Source organism: Sebastes umbrosus, chromosome 12, assembly GCF_015220745.1.
Source record: "Sebastes umbrosus isolate fSebUmb1 chromosome 12, fSebUmb1.pri, whole genome shotgun sequence".
NCBI classification, from domain to species: Eukaryota; Metazoa; Chordata; class Actinopteri; order Perciformes; family Sebastidae; genus Sebastes; species Sebastes umbrosus.
This window is the reverse complement of record NC_051280.1, coordinates 15237658-15255796: the sequence shown is the minus strand read 5'-3', so window position 1 is coordinate 15255796 and position 18139 is coordinate 15237658. Positions and strand designations below refer to the sequence as shown.

The window sequence follows — 18139 nt, the reverse complement described above, 5'->3', positions numbered from 1 at the left end:
CTCTCTGAAGCCCAAACATTTTGACCTCTGACCTCCTGGGAGGTTTGGTTTACAACCAGAGTTAACAGTGCTGATAGCATGCTGAGAACCTGCCCATTTGATCCAGCAGACAGCTCGCTCTGGACTGTTTTACAACCAGTGTCATCCAGTAGATTATCAAAGAAAAGTTCAGTTATTATCCTGTAGATAACCACATGCATGTTTTGATGCCCATTTCCATGAATCCAGCCTAAAATAGAGAGCACGAGTACACAACAACATGAGCTAGATTCAAGATCTGATATATGATAAATACAATTTAATGGTCTCAGAGTCAAGATTATAGTGTTGTAGGTAATGTCATCTAGCAATTATGGGACAGAGAAAGCACTTCTTGTATAATCTTGGACAGACCAGAGAGGACGTATAAACATGACAAGTCACTTTCTATGTTTAACACAAGGCAGGACAGACTCTGTTCTCTGTACCGTGATCGTAAAAGACTCTCTGGGACTTCTCAGTGGGGGATGAACTGGTGGGGTCTCCCTTTGAGGGCTTGGTGTGGGGGTGATAATGAGGGGTGGAAAAGAGCATCAAAATGTCCTGATACATTTACAATCCTGAAAGTTGAAGCACATAGAGGTCCATTTAAAGGATAATAGTAATAAGTATGAAAGTTCATTGTTGACCTGGGAAATAGAAGTTTGACAAATGGCTCCATGTTCTTATAAGGCACCTTTAAATTAGGTTTCTAAGTAGTAACTAATGGCTTTATTAATGGTTATTATGCGGCTTTGTTGAATGCTCAATTCTGATTGGTCAATTACAGCGTTCTACGGTTATTTATTTATAGCAGACCTTAGCTATGTATAACAAACCGTTGCTAAGGACACAGTTCTGATTTCGAACTCTAGAGGACCATTTTTGTGTCAAATTATTGATTTCTTCAGTAAGTAGCTGTGAAATATGCAGGATAATGTACAGCGAGCTGGCCATTGTTACAAAATAAACCCCTTCAGGGCGATGCAAGATGCTGTCTGGGTTTATTTTGCAACAATGACCTGCTCGCTGTGCAATACTTACTTAATAAATTACTTTTTAATGCTTTATATGAAAAACTTTTCTGCAAAATCCCTTTGACTGATGGCCATCTTGTCAATTTGGTAATAATGCAGTAATAAATGTTGGTAATCCATTAATAAATGTTCATGGGGAATGCCATCAGGTTTACAGTTGGAAATGTTGATAAGTCATTATTAAATGTTTTTACAATAATCCATCCTGTCTGCAGCTGGAAATAATGTTAAACTACAGATTACCAAGTGCCTTATTAGAAAATGATGAAGGGGAAATGCCCACCAAAGGGATTAAATCTTAACTCAAAGTCCACTTTCAAATTTCTACTTTCAACTTTCAACTGCATCTCACAGTCTTCATAAGCAGATAGTCATCTCTTTTGTCAGGGACATGGCTCCGTCGTCATCATATGACCTTAATACAGAACTTTAGTCACATGATAACAAGTGGTCATACATGGGACTCAACTTTGTTTGCACTTATTTCAGCTCAATATGGAATTCAATTTAGGTAATACATGACATTTATTTGTCAGGGTTATGTTATATTGTTGTGTACTAATGCCGTGCAGACTTCTCCAATCAAAATAAGAGGCATAATATGGAAGCTACTTTCATCACAAAGTTTGTTGTCTAGCAGTTGTCTCACAAGTCTTGGATGCCACAGCTTCCCAACAGCACATGAACACACACAAATCAGTCCATGCTTACAGTTGTGTTACCTTGCGACAATATCATAACACTGACAAAAAAGAAAGCAAAGTAAACGTTCACTTCAAGATCTCCGTTTCGGTCTGTTTGGCGGCACCTATGGCGATGAGCTGTAATTGCAGGTGTGTTTTTGGATCTCAATTCCCAGAGATCCTTTCCCGGGAATATCGCCACAGACACCGAGTTTGTAATACTGCAAATGCCATGGCTTTCCTCAATGGGCCCATCACCATCTGTTACCTCATTCGGCAATAGATAGTGACTTAACAGACATGTATTTAAATGAAAATCTTCAAGATTATTACTTTAAGTTTTAAATCTCTCCAAGTCCATTAATACACTCCAAAATCTATAAGCTTTGTTTGCTTTGTAAAATCAGCAGAATGTAAAGTGTGACTTGTAGTGGATTTGGTAAAATTATGCAAAACAACCAGTGTGACCTTTTGAGTAAAACTGAGAGGCAGCTTATTAAGAATGTAAAAGGTCAGTAAGTTATATATGAGCTATCTCCTGCCGTGCAAAAAGACGCGGGAGACAGAGCTCAGTGTCTGGCGTGTTAAACATGTTGCAACATACAAGTTAGACATGTTGCTACTTAGAGAAGCTTCTTGCATTCAGAGTTTCCTATGACACGGATAATGACCATAATCTAATCAGCGTATTCAGGCTCCAGTTTAATTTGAGCCACTGATGCAACAACTGATTTGTAACAGGACATTTGTCATCTTGGCAGCCAAAAACCCTTTTTAAAACATGGAAAGAATTTGCGACTGCAACAACATGGCATAACTTTCTGTTGATGAGTGAATGGGAGTAAATGGGAATCCGTCTTATCAGCTACTCAAACAATAACATATTTGGTCAAGGGCCAGTTCTGGCATCGTTCTTAACCCACAGAGTGTCAGCCTCGTCCCTGGACAGTCGACACTTGATTTCAATTTGCTTTCAGGATCATTTTCGGTCCCTTAATTGAGACAGAAAACGATGTTGTGCCAGAATGAAACCAATGTGATGCAGCGGTGCTCCTGAGTCTCGCTTCATAGACCGTCTGTCTTATTGATGGCCCAAAATATCTGAGCCCTCGATTTGATGTCACAAGCTTGAAATCGAGGGCACAATAGATAGGTGCTATTTCAACAAGACGTATTGCCTCCAAAAAGGTGACGATAGATTTTTTTTATACATATGGGACAGCTATTTCTAGTACAAGATCGCTTCTGGGTCAGACTGGAAACTATTATTTTGAAAATACATGAACCCGAAGCTCTAAATCATTTGAACTCAAAGTGATTTCCTGCAGAGTGCCAGATTGAAAGCAGTGATAGGGCGAATAATTATGTTTCAGTAATTGTTATATAGAATAGTTTAACTGAATATTGTCTATCCATATACAGTATATACATTTTCTGCCGGCTTATCAAGGATTGGCAGCATCCCTAATAATGATCACATTTATTTTTCGCTTGCTCGATCGGACAACTGCATGAGTCATTGCAGTTGCGTGAACACAGAGGTAACTTGCCCCAGGTAAGCGTTAAGCCCTGATACAGATGGACTACATTGTGATAAAAAACCTTATTGATTTCAACTTTAATGTTACCACAATGTGCTGAAACAGGATTGATGCAAATGTAGTTTACTGCTGAAAAAAATGCAGCACAAGTAGCTAAGGGTAATATTTCAGAGAAAACATTCTTGATTAAAGTTAAATTACTGACTGAAAACCAAACGTTAACATGTAATTGCAATTTTTAGACTGTTTTATCCAGGAATATTGGTATATATTCAGTTTTAAAGTGTTGGTAGCATTACAAATACAGGTTTATTTTGGTATAGCTCTAACAAATGGTCTTTGAGTCCTAAATGTCTCCACAAGATATCAAATGAAGCCATCGCTGATAAGCACTGTGGCCCCGTCTGGTCTCCGGATTATAGTGAGCGGTCCATATCTACAGACCGTTACTAAAATATGCTTTTATATGCATGGCATGAAATTACCAGGATAATTGAACCGATATTAAACATCAACATTGCATAACGTCTATGATGCTGACTTTTGGTGGCGCCTAACAAAACAATCAGTGTATTTCAACAAATACACCAAATCTAATGCAACACCATAAAGAGAAAAGAAAGGAGTCATTCTGATCAAACAATGCTTTGTGAGACTGAAGCTAATAAGCTCTAAGTGTCCATTAAGAGGGTTCCACATTAACTACCTCATCCCAGACTCTTTTACCACACGTTTATTTCCCAATTAGCAGTAATCCTCTGAATGGCTGGCAGAGGATCGTGCTAGCCTCTCTGAAATAGGCTACAATTAGACGCATTGTATTGAATTAGCATTGTGGAGCCTGAAGTCGCGCTCCTGTGGGGGCTAGTGTTTTATTTGTCACCTGGGAGCACTGCTCTGAGGCCAGGTCACAGCTCCACACAGCAGGGACCCTGTAAATCGCCTGTTGCTGCCGCCTAGGCTGACCTGCAACAGGGCCGCCATTCAACCATCTTGTGAGGAATGTCTCCTGCGCCAGTGGGGGGGTTGAACGGAAGTTAGATGTGGTTTAAAGGGAACAGACGGATGAACCGTTGGCGGACAGTGTTTCCTTTGAAAAGCCATTCAAAGAATCCTTTGACAGCGACTCTGTCAGCTGATTACAAGTCCTTTGACTCTCCTTAATGTGCTGAAACACTCCAGCCACTGACACCGCCATATAATACTCTATAGTATTGTACTTTAATACTTCCATTTTATAATATTTAATACTTCTAGTCCACTGCATTTCAGAAGTCAATATTGTACTATTTATTTGAGATTTTACATAAAAATTTGATCTGCCTCTAAAATCTGATAATTTGTATTGATTAAACTATCAGTACATTATATAAACTTCGATCAGCTATGACATTGAAATGCTGCTTAAATGTTGCATCACTAATAATAATTCAATAATATAACATTCTAATAGGAGCCACTGAACATAATACTCATACTTATGATTTGATTTTCTACTTTCACTTTTTTACATTTTTAATGTAAGACTTTTACTTGTAACAGAGTATTTAAAGTCTGTGGTGTTACTGTTTTTATTATAGATCTGAATGCTTCTTCCACCACGGCTCTTGTATCACTTGATTTTTATAAAAAGTCATCAGGCAAATGTTGATTGTCATGTTTAAGTTACTGACAGCTCTTAGTTGAAGGTTCTCTATACGATATTCAGAGCATTAATATAGCATCAAACAACTATTTGCTATGTAAAGATATAGAGGAGTAATGTCTACCTGAGCAGAGAATGAAGTCGCTTTCCCTCTGTGTGTGTTGTAATCCGAGCTTCTTTGTGCTTTGTTGACATAGCCGGGCTGGCTGTGGGTTTCCTTTAGTGCATGTGAGCTTGCCCCACTGGCCAGCTCATGGCCGCCACTCTGCACTGCGCTCATATGGCGGTTACAGCTGATAACGCCGTCCCGACCGACGGTGCCGTTGCAGAAGCATAACACCCAACCTGTTAGCTGTTAGCTCTGTCAGCACTGTTGCCTTTATTTTCACTGCTAGCGCTGTTAGCACCGTTTGCTACGAGCCGCCGGCTCAGCTGTCGCCATGTTGAGAGCCGTGTGGAGGCAATAGAAATGCTCCCAATATCGCATTTAACACCCTTAGATAGGTAGCTAACCACATTATTTCAGTTTGACATTACAATAATGCCACACAATAGAGTGCTGAAATGATCTAATATGACTTTGAGGTGAAACAACAACAACCTATAATAGTACATCATAACAATAATATAAAATTAATAATAATAGCATCAGTTATTAGTTAATTTATATTTTGTATTAATATTTTGTATTAAAATCTATAGCTATAATCTATACCTGAAAAGCAAATAGTAACTAAATCTATTGAATAGATGTAGTGGAGTAAAAAAAGTACCTCAAACTTGTACTTGAGTATATGTACTTAGTTACTTTCCACCACTGGTCAAGTGTTGACTCAGTGCTCCTGTAAGTACTCTAAATTAGGTTTTATGTCTAATAATGTTTCAATTGTGAGATTAATATCATGATCACAGAGACATTATGACACATCATTACTGTAGTGTTTTCTCATTAAACACATGTTCAGGAGGCCACAGGCGTCAGAAGAAAGAACATTTTCAAATGATTAAAGAGGTCAGTTGGGATTTTCTGGCTGAAGATGGAAAAATGGCGTGAAGCACTCAGACTCGCTCTCTGCAGCCAAACGCACCACGACGTGTGCGTCATCAAATTACCACGAGTGTTGCCAGTCTCAATTGTAGGGTAACATAATGAGTGTGCTTTGCCCGTAATAACGAATAATTGCAATTCTAATGGCACGGCATATTTTGTCTTCGGCTCTGTGTAGTTTCATCATGCCTCCCACTGTTTTTTCTTTCTTTCTTTTCTTTCTTTCTGTTGATTCCAGTTTATCAGTAACCTTTCAGGATGCTGAGACAATCATGTTAGACGACTGTATTCACAGGAGACAGTAAGTGTCATGAAACATTATAGTGGCTGTATGAGCCTGTGATTACATTCATCCTTCTGCAGAACCACTGTCATCAGCCTGTTCTCCATTATTCAAGCACAAATGATGAGAGAAACACTTGAGCAAGAGTTTCTCAGTCAGTTCATATTTGCCTCCAGCTAGCTGTGACAGTGAATCGCCCATGACTGGAGCACAATTAGCTGCAGCAGCAGGGTGCTGATCTTAACAATGCTGTTGTTTTCCTCCTGCCATTGCGGTTCAGTTTTATGGCCATCCAGAGCGCACGCTTTCACCTCTGTTTTGCATTTACAAGGTACGTAATCGCTGGAGACGTGATGTAAGGAGTAAAGAAAGACGATAAAATATTTAGCACATTTATTATTTAATGTAGTTTGGCTGGTCGCAGCGTTCGTCACCTTCTGGATGACAAAATATTCTGTTGTTTTTGCATTACAGGGAGAACTAAATGATGAACTTCATCGTATGTTTTCAAACAGTCAGGTGTCAGGTTCATGAATGCTTCGATGCTGCACAACTGACATAAGCAACTCGGGGTGAAGTGAAATGGCATGCTGAGGTGACCTGTGCCAGCTTGCGGTCGGACCTGTGAGTGTGTGTTGCCGGGTAGAATCGGCGCAGTCAGGGCCGAGAGTTGAAAGGGCGAGGGAGGTGGTGGCAGGAGTGCGGCGCGGAGCAGTCAAGGATAGACCTCCAGTGTTTGTGGAGGGAGGGAGGCCGGCCAGCTCGGGTTCTTGGGGGGACTGTGGGGCTCGTGGGCTTGCTAGCGGGGGGGCGGTGGTGGCGGGCAGGAGGGTTTTCTAACCAGGAGACTGTAACTCATTGTAGCCTGACTCCACTGGCTTGGGTGGCAAAGATCGTGAAGTCCTGGACATTCATCAACCTGCCGAGGAGGGCCGACTGACTGGAGCCAGGGTCTGTTTTCTTCCCCCCTTCTTCTCCCTCTCACCGTGTCAATGGGATCCAGTGCGACTGTGCCGAGGCAGCCGCCCTGAGGAGACAGACCCGGGTCAGTGCAAATAATCAGGCCTCTGACGCCTTGCCTCGTTACTGGGCAGGAGGGGGGGGGGGACCCAAAGTTGAGTGTGGGGGATCCCAAAGGAAACCAGGGACAGGGGTCGGGCAGCGGGTCTGCCTACAGAAGGACAACAACACATTACGATACACATCCAGTATGGTGTTAGTTTCAGCTTTTGTTGGACTGGATGCATGTACATGTAAAAAGGCGATTAGAAACCCGGTTACATGGCCAAGAAATTGTAACTTGACCCGCCAGATGTTTTTTTACACAGAACCAACTTAGAAGACATTATTGGAAACTGTTTGGAAAAGGGCAGGCACTTTCAAAAAAATACTTAGCAGGTGATTGGATGAACTATCTGTCAATCGAACTCTTGCCGAAACCAGTCGGGAGAAGAGCGAAGACATCTTTTCCATCGAGAAAAGGCTTCAGTGTTGTTCTTTGCTCTTCTTTCAATGAAAAAATACTCTCCAGTTCTGATAAAACTGATAGTATTGCAGCATCTACGCTAACCCCTTCAGGAGCCACCATTATTGTTTAGAACAAACAGTCACCTCTCCGTTTCGCGTCCTATGATTGTGTCACACACACACACGCGGACGTAGCTGCCAGTAGCTCCTCACAGGACGCTGATTGGTCCGTGGTCTGGCTTGCCGGACACAAACGCATTACTTAAAGCCGGACAAGATAGATTTTTGCGTGATATGTGATCCCGCGATTCTTGCGTGATCTTGTGACATCCGAGAATCCAGCTACCGTGCAAGGTAAAGAAAACCTTCTCCAGGAGAAATCTAGCTGGGGAAATTAGGTAATATTTCACCCCAATTGAGGCCACACCTATACACTATACGATAAGATACACTATGCGATAACAACAATCATCTTGCATTGTGTGAAATGGTTCTAACTAAACCTTGGCCACAATCTGTATCAGACTGTTTAATAAGCAAGCTTTATTCATATCGCTGACACTTCTATGCACCAAAAAACCTTAAAAGAGGAAAAGGAAGAGACTGTGTACTCAGTCGCAACCAGAGAAAGAAGGGCGACATGAAATGCCAATTCTGCAAAGTGAGTTTGATGTAGATATATTTTCATCAGTAGCATTATGGCTACTTCTTGTACAATTTAAGACTTGAAAGAGTCCAATGAATCGACTCATTTTCCCTTCTGAGAACAACGATTGATATTGACAGGGGCACAGTTTAGTGGGCTTATCTCTACTATTTGATTTATTATATTACATATATTAAATTACATCTGTTTGTATAAGTGAAAGATTTTTCTGTTTAATGAATATCATAATTGGACTAATTGACGTCAGTCAAATCTGCCGCGTATTCTCCATCATTTCATGTCATATTCTGACTAATCTTTGCAGCAGTCAGTGAAAATTAATATTCCTACTAAGCTGTTTACATGGCTAATATTCCACTAATATTCCTGTTTACATGCAACCGTGCATACTCCGATTCCTTCAGCCACCTTCTTGAAAAGGTCGGCGTTGCAATATTTGTACATATCCAATATCCAATATTTGTGTTTCTCCTTCAGACCAGAAATGTAGGCTTTTCTTTTGGGCATGCATCTTTGCAAACTGTTGGCCAGTTGGTTTGTGTGCAACACACAGAGCTGGCCGTAAACAAGCAAGAGGCCATCGCAGTAAAAACCCCAATTGAGATGCATATTCCAAATGCGGTGTCTACATGCCTGCAGAATGCTCCTAAAACCAGAATAATTTCGGCATATCCCACATGTCTCTATCGGAAAACACTCCATTCGGAATAAGGCCTGATTCAGAATATCCAAACGGAAAATGCTGTTTACATTACCCGTATCAAATTCAGAATATTGTCATATTCGGCATAATAGTGGAATATGAACGTGCATGTAAACATAGTCATTGTGAGATCTAAATTTCAGACACTGTCGTCATTTTGACACTAAGTCAGCTGCAACTCGTCTCACTGTAAGATCAAAGCCCATTATTTCTGATTGACGATCAAAGATTTCACCACGTTTCTCTCACAGTTGTCGACTTTTGTCAGGAACAGCCCCCAAAAAAGACCTCAACCCAGTAATTTAAGTGCATGTAAACACACTGATTGTCGTAATAAAGCTTTTAACAAGGTGACAATTGACACAAAAAAAGTGATCAGTTACCCACTTAATTTTCTTTATCTGTAGCGTTCTCATGCCTCGGGCTGCTCAGTGTGACAGAAACATGGCTGACCTTTAATAACATCAGATGGGAGGAAACCACGTCGAGGACGGAGCTAAAACATTAGTCTGGACACGAGGGCTTCACTCTGTAAGTCATCAGCAGCTTTCCTATGACTTGTTCCCAGTGATAATGGCGCTGAGTCAGGGCCTGAGCTCTGAGCATGGGAAAATGTAAAGGGAGGAATGTGCGGGGGAAACACTGTCTGCCCTGATGGCACTCCAGAGTCTGCTCTGTGTCCTCTCCGAAAAAGAGCTTTGTCTTTATTATGACTCAGGCTTCATGTATTTACATCAACTGAGTGATGTTGTATTAATACTATTAACATTTTCTGTATTCATATTTTGTTTTTGGCACTTGTCTACTCCTGGTCGCCAGCACTAACTACTTGTAATCTGAAGCAGCTCTTTAACAAATGTTTTTGAGTTTTATTTCAAGGCTTGTTGAATCGTCTTTTATGAAGCATCGTTTTATTCACTTGCTGGATGATTTGATTTAAAGCATGTTGAAATACCCCGACTGTGACCTGCTTCCACACTCTTGTCTCCGTTTTCAGCAGCGGATAAATTTCCCTTGTGAAAGTCATCAATTATTCTCATGTCGACGTCATCCTCTTCTGCTCATTTAGAGCCAACTGAGCTCATTATCCCTTTGGACGAGAACATTCAGAAGTTCGCTGCACCTTTTGTGCGTGTTAACAGTCTCTGTCCCTCGCTACTCATCAGTTTCAGTTTTGAACTCTTGCTTCCAAATATCCTCCCCTGCCCCCCTTTTTTCTCTCTCCCCCTGCAACACCACCCACCTCCACCTCCCCCAAGGCCTCATGGGAGCTCAGCAGTACAAATTTCCGTTTATACCAGTGGCTGGGGCTGACGACACCGCAGCGCTCTACCCCACAGATTGACGAGCCCTCAGATGCCGATTTACTGTACATGGCAGCCACTCTGGAGCCGCCGCACATCTGGAGTGGAGTACGCTTACTGAAAAACAGGGGCCAACCTTGGCCCAAACAAGTGTAGCAGAGCAAAACCGATGAAAGGCAGGCTCCCCCCCTCCACACACACACACACACACAAACACACACATCCTCCAAACCTCCCCCCCTCTTCTCCAGAGCCCAGATCTCTCAAGCTATTACAAAGACCTTGGAAAGACTGGATTCTGTAAACAAAAACTTGAGAGAGGCATTAAGAGACATGGTGGAGCTAATGATGTGATTGTGGTGGGAATGTCTTCACCGGAGCTGCTGAAATCTCCACTTTGAAAGTGTGACTCTGTGTGTGTGTGTGTCGCAGCGAACAAAGTCGATTCTTGGAAAAATAGTGAACCTTCAGCTTTGACAAAGTTTGTAGAAGGAATACTTCCAAAACTGACAACTTAAAATAGAAAGAAAAATGGAGAGATGTGAATTATACATAGATTATATGTGACACATTTATTTTCTTTACATTTCCTGGGAATTAATTTTATTTTGCTTTTAGTCTTCAGACTAAAAATACAGCATTATAAATATGTGAGAACATAAATAATTAGATGCCTTGGAAGAGATTCAAAATTATTTCACAATCTGACATGACATCCAAAAACAACACAAGAAAGCAGTTGGCTTCCTCATAGATTTTGTAATATCGTCTTTTGCAATTCACAGCTGACATTGTTCCTCACTAGAAGGAAAGGTTTCATAAAGCTGGGACCGGGCCAAGTCAGGCAAAAGACACTTTAAAATGTCAAAATATTACTCATAGGAGAAGTTTCCTTTTTTAAAATTCTGTCAATAATTGTACGTTTGTGTCACAACATGAGGTTCAAATTGGTTAAATCTCCAAAATTCATGATGTTCTATATAGTTGTTACATTATATTCTTGTGTGTAAAACCTTAAAACAGGCTCCGTTCAGCTCTCACAATGTGCTCTACATCCTGCCTGGATTACTCTCAGATCTGCTTGTTGCTGAGCTGAAACCACAGAGACGGCGTCAGGAGTCTTTCCCCGTTCACCATATTGAAAGTGTGTTACTGTGTGTTTTGAGAGAGTGTCGGCGCGTCTGTGAATGTGTGCGAGGTAAAAAGTGTCAAGGAATTCATTGTCTGTTCTCCACCTGTTATTATTCTGGTCCCAATCAACCTGCTAGCCAGTCTGGAGCCAGTGGCCATCTGGAAACACTGCTCTGTTTATAAACTTGGCAAGGATCAGCACTCCGGGGCTCTGACCTCCCACACAAATCTGGAAACAATTAGAGCAAGACAGTCTGGCTGATTACTGCGAAAAGGGCCCAGCGTGGATCCCACTGACGGCTGCGGGGACGCCAGACCCTTGTTAGAGAAAATGCGAACTCAGTACTACACAAAAACCCTCGCACAATTATCACACAAACACTTACACTTTCAAGGTTGTGTAGCCTTTTCATGCAGTGTCTCTATTTTTGTATTTATGACCCTTTTTTGTTTTGTTCTCACAGACCGACTCAACCAACCCACGCACACAAACAAACACAATTTATTGATCTTTTTTACATTGTTCATGGGATGACTGGCACCTCGCTTTTATTTAAGGAAACTGGCTTCCCATAACCTCCGTCCACATGTTGACTCGTGGAAACTGCTGACGTAAAATCTAAATTTAGATTAAAGAAAAAAACAATAAAAGGAAAAGAAGTTGGATGTTTTTTTTAGATCATGATTAACCTTTTCTGTTTTTAATTTTGTTGCCATAAATAACCTTAATAAATCTTAAATTCATTAAACACAAGCCCTAACAGTGTCTGTGTTATACCAACATGCTTCAAAGGCAACTCGATCTGATGACAGCTCAGAAAGGGGGTTTCCCTTGCAAATAAGCAGGGAGTGACATGGAGGTCACTTTAGATCATGGCATTATTGATTGGTTGTCTGCGTCACTTGGATCCTTCCAGCCTTCACTAAATCAGCACAAAGATTGTCCTGACGTGCAATATTGCTCATAATTGACAAACAAGCGTTCGCGTTTATACAAATATGTGATTACATTTTAATTAAATTGATTCAATTTATTAGCATCCATTTGCGATGCAATTTATGCATGTTAAAGAAACAGTGTGTAGCATTTATGGGGATCTATTGGCAGAAATGTATGTTTTCATTAGTGTTTAATCACCTGAAAGTAAGAATTGTTGTGTTTTCGCTACCTTAGAAAGAGGCGTTTATATCTACAAACAGAATTAATTCATCTTCATGGAGCACTTGGCACACTGTTTCAGTTGGTTGCAATCTGCAACCTCACCGCTAGATGCCGCCAAATCCTTTACACTGCACCTTTAAAGCCAACAAAAAAAATGTCCTCATTGCGGTATTGTAAATTGATGTCTGTGCATTCATCTGGGGTCAATATTAATAAAATACCCCAAATGATTAATTAACAGGACATATTTTTCCTGTTAGAAAGGTCTTATTCATTTCTCACACGGCATTCAGACCAACAGAAAAGCCCCAAAAAGCTTGATTGTGCAGGGATCTGATTATAAATACACAGCACGCATTCATCACCGGCAAATATCAAAATCATAAATCAAGTAATGAAAACGTACATGATTCACATTTAGTTGATGGTGTTTGTCCAGCAGTTTCTGTCTCACTGATTACCAGCAAATTATTAATCACGTACATTTTGCCATTAAAACAAGTCCCATAAATGAAGAATCATGTACGTGGAGTATTGAGTCTAAAATATTGTCCCCACTCTTGCTAATAATTAGGAGGATAATGAATCAAGATGATGAGGTAACACTGGTTACTCTTAGCGTTGACTATAAACTTGATAGTTACTGAATTAAAACTACCTTTGGGACATGTGGGTCATGTGACATGTCTTTCATATCACTCCACCAATCTTAACCATTACAAGGTGCACCATGTTATAGTTCCCTATCTAAGTTAAGGAGCAGAATACAATAGTTACCATTAATCAAATTATGCAAATTATCCCAATAAAGATGAGAAAATTAAGATAATTACAAAATAAATCTTCACCAAAATAAATCTTCTCTTACAATAAAGATGATGGGGAATAATTGCTCTTCTCTTTCTCTCTCTCTCATCTTCTCCCTCTCGGCCTCCCTGCTTTTCTCTCTCTCACACATTCGGTCTTTTACAAGGATTTATGGTATTCTGTTGCACAGAGAATGTGAATAAAGCAGGAGGGGCTGCTTTTAATTAGCAAAGATTATAGGAAATGGGCCCAAAGCCCAATAGAACATTTCCAGCTGGAAGTCCAGCCTCTGTGCTTAACAGCAGTGCAGCTCAGCAGCTATAGTTTAACAAGGAGGAAGATGGAGATTGAATGCAGATACTACATTACATGGTACTTTCCCATTTCTGTTTCATTACTTATGTCGTTGGCCCGAGCTGCTCCCAGGGGTGGAAGAAGTATTCAGATTCTTCACTGAAGTGAAAGTACCAATACATTAAGTAAAAGTACAGAAGTAAAATGTTCCTGAAATGCTTGTGCTGCAGTAACATGCCTCCTGTAACTGATATGTTTTACTTTTTATACTGATGGATCAACGCATAAGCAGATTGTTACTGTTGTAGCTGGTTGAGGTGGAGATAGTACTTCATATACAGTCAAGTAGTTTAGTCCAGTGGTTCCCAACCTAGGGATCCGGCCCCTACAAAGGGTCACAACATAAATCTAAGGGGTCGTGAGATGATTAATGTGAGAGAACTGAAGTAAAAACAATGAAGAAGTTCTGCCACAGTTTGTATGCATTTTTTGGACTCTAATCTTTGCTTTTTTTGTGTAATTTCGGATGATTTGATTTTGATTTGGGCCTTGAACAGTTATTTGAATGAAACTTAAAGAGGAAATGTCTCTTTGGTATGGGTGTAATGATACACTGATCTGGGTCGATATATTGATTCAATGATCAGCGATCCAATATCATCGATGTAAAGAGAAAACATTGATACATATCGTCATCTTTAAAATACGCTTTTATTTTTTAATTCTTAACTGGTAAAAAACATATGCACTTAAACATGACAATGCAGCGCTTTATAGTGAACAACAAGAGGTCTATTTTTATTCTTTTTATTAAAATGAATAGATTGTTTTTCATTTAAATGTCTGGAGGAGCCCAGTAAAACAATTGTCAAATAATAATTTAACTGCTTTTTGTGAGTTGATACAAATATAACTGATTGTGTTAAATATATATGAAATATGATATTGTCTCATATCGATCGCAGGCCCCTGAATTGAATCCGATCGAAATCGTATCGTGGCAGACTTTGCGATATCGGCAAATACTGTATTGTTGTCCAAAGAATCGATATAACATGGTGCTGTGATGAAACTGGTGATGTACACCCCTACTCTTTGGTGTAACTGCAACTCATTATACATCTGTCTGGGCCAATGTGACACTGTTTTATGGTAAGGGGTCAAAAGCCCAAAAGGTTGGGAAACACTTGTTTAATCTTTAACAATATATTGTATTTTATAAGCTTATTATATGTTTTTTTTTTTTATGTAAAATCTTAACCTGAAAATTACTGAAGAGAACAAAAAGTCCTGTAATTATGACTTCCTAGGTCCACTATGAGTTGTTCCACCTTCTTATGTGACCTGATTAGGAATTCCAGCTATATTGCCACTGCAAACGTTTTATTCATAGTTTATTGCATGATTTATTTTGATAGCTGTTACTAAACTTGGCGGTATTATGCACAATGTTGGCATACTAATAATAATGATACACATTTCTCAGTGACATTAATATCTCAAACCAAGGAGGAAATGTGGTGAAGACTTATACAGAAACATAAAATGGTAATACTTAGTAAAAAATATCTCAAAATGATAGTTAGGTACAGTAAAATAACATCCTTTTACACACTGTTTACTGTCACAGCAGCTACAGCATTACAGTCCGTACAATAAATACATACAACACCGCAACTTAAAAGGTCAGAGAGAAAATCTTGAGTTTTCAAAAGCAGTTTTAATAATGTCAAGTGACTTATGAATCACTGTCATTTTGATATTGTGACATAGATTCAGAAGTTAGTTATAGCTCAGTGAGTCATCGCAGTGCTGCAGTGATCACTTCCTCCTACAGAAAAACCTTTCAAACCCCTGAATATCTACCGAGTCTGCAGTGTGATCAGCTATCAGTTATTCCCACTTGGTCACATGCTTCCTCTAAAATTAGACAACCGTGCTCCTGCTTAGGAAATTAAAGCCTCCTTGAGAGTAGCAGCCACGTTCTGTCACATGTGCAGCAAAGAGCTCGTTGCCATGTCACATCGACCCTTCTCCTTTTTGGAAACTATGAATGTGGAACAGAAAAAAAAGAGAAAACAGGATCCTGACAGGGCAGCGTCTGGTGGCTGTAGCTGGTGTATTTTTGACGTAGCAGAGGAAGAGCGAGGGCAGTGTCCTTCCTGGTGTTATACAGCTTCCTGTACAAACTGGAATCTGATTCAGAGCCACTTGTTGCATTCACTCCCAATGCCATTGTTTCTCTGACCATTGATCTTTGGAGATTCCTTTCCGCTGACAGCATGGCCCTTCTGAATAGTGGTGGAATGTAACTGAGTACATTTACTCAAGCACTTTACTGAAGTAACATTTTGAGGTACTTTACTTAAGTATTTTCATGTTAGGCAACTTTATATTTCTACTCTACGGAGGGATATATAGTATTTTTTACTTTACTACATTTATTTAACAGTTATTGTTTTTATTATTTGCAGATTAAAGGCTCAGCACAGCCCCACAGGTGTTTTCTTTTTTGTGATCAAATTTATTTGAACCGAAGAGATAAAGGCCCTGTTCAGACTTGGCATTAACATGCGTCCTGAGTGATCAGATCACAAATGGACAGCTTTAAATACGTCTGATTACACCTGGCATTCGAATGCGTCTCCACATGTGTCTCCAGTGACCACTTGTGATCCGATCTCACTTCCCCGCTCTATATTCAAATAAACACGTAGTAAACACATGGCTAATACAGTAAATGTTGTGACGTAATATTACAGGAATGTCAGTATTAATATCCTACATATTTGTGAATTCGGTACATTTTATTAACATACAAATATAAGGCTATTGTACCGTTGGTCCCCGGGGACCTCCGTGCCGCTGGCAATGCCGCTTTTGCCAGGTAACAGCGGGGTACAGAGATTCAGAGAGCCGGGGATGAGAGCAAGCGAGCGGGCGGGCGGGTGTCAGCTCCGTGCAAAGCACTGGAACAAAAACACCGACACATCTCCGACAATATGATAATAATGAACTTCCCGTGCCTAGTCTGATAGTCTAGATATGTAGCCTATAGATAAGATATATTTAAATAAAATACAGATGTACCGACAGGTTACAGTAGAGCACTGAAGCTGTTTCCATGCTGCGAGGCAGACAAGCGCTTGCTCACTACTAAAAGGATGTGGTCATATGTGGCCCAGACCACCTCTGAATATGGTCGGAAAGATCCGATCTCAATGCGTCCTCAATGCGTCTTGAGTGCGTTCACACCTGTACTTAGAGCTGTCCACTTGTGATCCGATCACTCAGGACGCATGTTAATACCAGGTCTGAACAGGGCCGTACACTTACAATCAGCAATACAGCAGTGAATAAAGGTAATGAAACAAAACACTATATATATAAAGGAGTCAGTAAGATTTAACAATAATATGATAGACCACAAAAAGCACACATAGTCAATAATGGATGCAGATGAATATACATGCATAAACATGCATCTAGACATACATACGTATACACATTATATATACAGTATATTCATGCATACTGACATATAATACATAATAACATTTTGCACATACAAACATATCTGCAATAAGGAACAAAGTGATGACCACTAAAGTAAGTGATACTGATATAAGCAGTGCTGCGTCAACTATAAATGTAGCCAGTATTATAACACCGAAAGATGTCTACAACAATCAGTAAAAGACACAGATTATAAAGCCCAAACAGGGAAAGAAGAACTACAAAAACCTCACAGAAACAGGACCAAAGGGGGATTCATGAATAAAATAAAGTTACATTTCTTAAATAGATAGATAAAAACAAAGAAGAAAGAAGGAGGCCTTTAAGATCCTCCACTGTTTGGGCCCAAAGTCTTATAGTTTCCTCTTTTGCTCCATGGATGCGTGCTGTGATGTGTCAAGATAACCAACATCTATAAAAATGAGCACCCATTGCCGCCGAGTTAGAGTGTGTGGAAGCTTCCACCTAGTTGCAACCATCTTCTTGGCAGCTGTCAGACCAGTCAAAAACACTTTGGGGCTTTTTGTAGTTGAAGCTAAGAGAGATCATTTGAAAATCAATACAGATGGGGACAGGGGGACAGGGATGTGTAATATAGTGGACACATTTTCTTTCACCACTTTCAAAAAACCAGGGCATTCCCAAATTATATGTTTCAAGGTACCAATCGCACCTACAGTATACGGCATAATGTACAATTTGGGTCAGCTTTAATGTGAAGTTTACTTGGAGTCATATCCGTCCTGTGAATGAAATTTAAATTAATTTGTTGGTGGTCAGTATTCGTGGATGTGGACGACTGCTTTACTGTATCCAAAACACCATCCCAGTCA

At 40.1% G+C, this 18139-nt stretch overlaps 1 long non-coding RNA gene across 1 annotated transcript; it reads left to right on the top strand.

Annotated features, from left to right (window-relative positions):
• Positions 1–5077: 5077 nt before the first annotated feature.
• Positions 5078–17202, top strand: LOC119499136. The gene is made up of 3 exons (XR_005209319.1): positions 5078–5271; positions 5375–5376; positions 17190–17202. It is a non-coding gene; the product is annotated as an uncharacterized LOC119499136 (long non-coding RNA).
• The last annotated feature ends 937 nt before the right edge of the window (positions 17203–18139 follow it).